Source organism: Ornithorhynchus anatinus, chromosome 16, assembly GCF_004115215.2.
Source record: "Ornithorhynchus anatinus isolate Pmale09 chromosome 16, mOrnAna1.pri.v4, whole genome shotgun sequence".
Lineage (NCBI taxonomy): Eukaryota > Metazoa > Chordata > Mammalia > Monotremata > Ornithorhynchidae > Ornithorhynchus > Ornithorhynchus anatinus.
The window spans coordinates 26,593,302-26,597,913 of NC_041743.1; positions in this window are offsets into that span (position 1 = coordinate 26,593,302).

Sequence of the window (4,612 nt, forward strand, 5' to 3'; positions counted from 1 at the left end):
CTGGGCAGGGCCGTATCTAATAATAATAATAACGGTATTTATTAAGCACTTACTATATGCCAGGCACTGTACTAAACACTGGGTGGATACAAGTAAATTGGGATGGACACAGTCCCTGTCCCACATAGTCTCAATCTCCATTTTACAGATGAGGTGACTGAGACCCCGAGAAGCGAAATGGCTTGCCCAAGGTTACACAGCAGACAAGTGGGGGAGCTGAGATTAGAACGCATGATCTTCTGACTCCCAGGCCCGTGCTCTAGCCACTACACCTTACTACTTCTCTGGTCATATCTCAAGGTCATATTCTCCCACTCTAGTCTGGAAGCTCATCGTGGGCAGGGAATGTGTCCGTTTATTGCTATTCGGTACTCTCCCAAACCCTTAGTACAGTGCTGAGCACACAGTAAGCTCACAATAAATACGATTGAATGAATGAATGAGAGAGAGTCTGGCCCAGCCATGATTCTGCATACCTCTAATTTAGTCATGTTCTTGATAACGCACTGATGCCTTCATTCTATTTTCCACTGTCCAGTTTCTAAGTGTATTTTTCAGCAGGCTATATGAATTTCATTTAAGTTGGTCAGTTCCAGTATGGCATGTGGGAGGTTTGTATCGCTTCTATTGAATTTTCAAGGCCCTAGTAAAATAGGCTGCATTCTATGGGAGAAAAACAGATATTTCTGCCCTGAAACCAACATGTTAAAACTATGACTGAATAATTTGGTGCAATTGGAAATGTTTTCTGCAGAGCTTAACAACTGGTAGGCTGTAAATAGTAGCTCTCGGGGTTCAAGGCAATGGATGTTTTCTAGCATAGCAGATAAGCTGCCCAAGTACAGAACCGTTTTTAAAAACACGTTGATCTTTTTACCTGTTGAACCCTCAGACCCTTCTGCTAAGGATTTCCTCTAGCTGTGCATCTGAAAAATGAAATATGTGCACATAAAGAGATGCTGGAATTCGCCTGGGGCTCTGGCCACATTCCAAGCCAGTAATTACACTTTGTCTTACCTCCCTTTAGTTTTAATGCCATGCGACCTCTCTGCCATGGTTAAAAGCCAAGCATGAATTGTTTCGTTCCACAGTTCTTCATTTAACTGTTTAAGCTGCACGCTAACAATGTCTGACATTGTTTATGACTTGTTTCCAGCTCTTCAGTTGTATTCACAGCTGTAGAAATATCCCAGCTCTGGCAACTCAATCAATCGATGGAATAACCCCATCACACTTGGGGACGTTTGTTCATGGCCACTGGGTCCAAGATGAAGCCTGGGCCTCTTTAACATGGTGCCACCTCTCGTGCCGGTAGTGAGGACTGAACTTGCCAACTTGCTATTTTGAGTTCAGGAGCCATTGAAAGATGTGATTTCCAGAGAACTGGATTTCTGAGGGATGGAGCGGGGGAGGTAAAGCCAAATTCTAAGAGAAAGGTGTTGCTGACAACGGTCTGCTGTCAACAATATACCAAACTTCCTGTAAGAGTACATCCCCCGTCCCCACAAACGGATGACCCCCAGTACAGTCGCCAATCCAAGAACGAGATCACATGGCAAATGGCCTAAAGCAGTGCCAAATTTCCTGTCTTGCCCCTCACTGTTGCACAGAGCAGCAAGCTCCGGCCCACAGAACAAAGGTCACCGCCTCTCAATCCCTCTTTCTTCCAACATCCCTTGCTCCTTCCCAGTTCTTCCCCGAAAGTGGGCTTCCTCGCTTTTGACATCGGCTACTCCAGGCAGTCCAGCGTGATCCTGAGCTATGTCTCCAAATTTTCAATACTCCTTCTGGAGATGCGAGGATTATCTGTTCTTGTTCCTTGTTGAAATCCCATTGTCCTTCCTGCAGTGTGCTCGTAAATGTCTTAATCCCATCCTCCTTGTGTTTGTTATTAATAACGATAAAAATGATGATGGTATCTGTTTAGCGCTTACTGTCTGCCAAGCACTGTTCTAAGTGCTGCGGTAGATACAAGGTAATCAGGTTGTCCCACATGGGGCTCACAATCTTAATCCCCATTCTATAGATGAGGTAACTGAGGCACAGAGAAGTTTAGTGACTTGTCCAAAGTCACACAGATGATCAGAGGCAGAGTTAGGATTACAACCCAATCCCAAGCCTGCGCTCTTTCCATTAAGCCACGCTGCTGTACTTCTGTAACTTACTGCCCCACTCTTTCTTCCTGCTCCTTTCAGTATGTCTCCCTATAGAGAGTTTGAGCTCCCAATTTAAATATATTATACATATATATATATATATATATAATTATCTATTTTTCAGCTGTATTCCCCCACAACCTGAATCTCAGCAATCCTCATAAAAAGCACAGAGAGGTACTAGAAACCAAAACAGAAACTAGGATGAAGAAAGGGTCAGAAACAGACAAGGGACGACACAAAGAGACAAACCCAGGCAGGATTAGACCTACTCACTCAGACCCTTTGCTGGTTGTGCTGGGGTCAAACAGGAATTAGGGTTTTCATTTTGGCAACTTCATTTCCCACTCCAAGGGTTAGGGGAAGCGGGTTATTACTGCCCACCATATCCCCAAAACTGTGGGGTCAAGAGTAATGTCTGGGCTCTATCACAGTGCCAATTCCCAGGGTGGGATGCTTTCAGAATACAAAAGCCTCGTGAATCCTGCTCTTTCCTCTACCCAGGCTTTGCCCGTGAGGAAGTGGGCTCACGGCCCTCTGGATAGAGCTCCCTTGACCTCCAAACAGACCTATTCTGTCAATATCAGCATAAAAGATAATTACATACCGTATTCCCATTAATGTTGGTATTTGTTAAGCGCTTACTATGTGCAGAGCGCTGTTCTAAGCGCTGGGGTAGACACAGGGGAATCAGGTTGTCCCACGCGGGGCTCACAGTCTTCATCTCCATTTTACAGATGAGGTAACTGAGGCGCAGAGAAGTGAAGTGACTCGCCCACAGTCACATAGCTGACAAGTGGCAGAGCAGGGATTCGAACCCATGACCTCTGACTCGGAAGCCCAGGCTCTTTCCACTGAGCCACGCTGCTTCTTACCCTTACACAGCACTCACCTATCATGAATTTGAAAGCTTTCTGACCTAGTTCTATGAAGAATGATTTCCCACTAAATAAGATGCATAGCATGAGTTTTCTTTAAGGGACACAGGTGAAAAATGACCTCATCTGTCTCCTTCTATTTATCTCGAGCATCTCTCCACCTAGTCTATTGATCTAATAATAATAATGTTGGGATTTGTTAAGCGCTTACTATGTGCGGAGCACTGTTCTAAGCGCTGGGGGAGATACAGGGGAATCAGGTTGTCCCACGTGGGGCTCACAGTCTTAATCCCCATTTTACAGATGAGGGAACTGAGGCACAGAGAAGTGAAGTGACTTGCCCACAGTCACACAGCTGACAAGTGGCAGAATCGGGATTCGAACCCAAGACCTCTGACTCCCAAGCCCAGGCTCTTTCCACTGAGTCATGCTGATCTACCTGTCTCTGTCTCCCTCTAGCCTCCTTGTTCTCTCGAAACTGGGTAAACTAACTCATAAACCAGAGGACTGTATTTCTGTTAATAGAAGATGCCAGTATAATAATAATAATAATGTTAGTATTTGTTAAGCGCTTACTATGTGCAGAGTACTGTTCTAAGCGCTGGGGGAGATACAGGGTAATCAGGTAGTCCCATGTGAGGCTCACAGTCATTTTACAGATGAGTTAACTGAGGCACAGAGAAGTGAAGTGACTTGCCCACAGTAATACAGCTGACAAGGAGCAGAGCCTGGAATCGAACCCATAGCCTCTGGCTCCCAAGCCCGGGCTCTTTCCCTGAGCCACGCTGCTTCTCATACGCTCGATATACCTGATCTTTCTCTTGGAACATGACTGGGGTTTTATTAACGTATTAGGTCTCACTGATGGACAATCCTTTGATTCTTTGCACAAAAATTGTCATTTTGCCAGCTATCCAGTGTGGCTCGTGATGTCACATGCATCTCTTCCCTGGTATTCAACGTGGCTCAGTGGAAAGAGCCCGGGCTTGGGAGTCAGAAGTCATGGATTCGAATCCCAGCTCTGCCACTTGTCAGCTGTGTGACTGTGGGCAAGTCACTTCACTTCTCTGTGCCTCAGTTACCTCATCTGGAAAATGGAGATGAAGACTGTGAGCCTCACGTGGGACCACCCGATTACTCTGTATCTACCCCAGTGCTTAGAACAGTGCTCTGCACATAGTAAGCCCTTAACAGATACCAACATTATTATTATTCAGGAGGGTGATTGGTGGGCACCCTAGTGGAAAATGTGGCACGCAGGTAACCTAAACCCCTTCCACAAGGTCTTCTTTGGCTCACGCCTTGCTGAGGGGACTAAAGCCACTATTTGCAGAACATGTTAAAGTGTTTGACTTTCCCTCTTCAGCTCACCATCGGAAACACCTCCGCATATATGGTAAATGGTAAATGGATCGAAGGGGAGGAATTTACAATAAATGGCAAGAAATTTAATTAGACATACATTTGGATGAAATTGGATAATGCTTAGCAGATTTTGACTACCCCTTGCTACTCATCAATTTTAATTGCTGGGGATGACACAGCATACGTCTATAGAGCAGGTGACAAACTACTTAT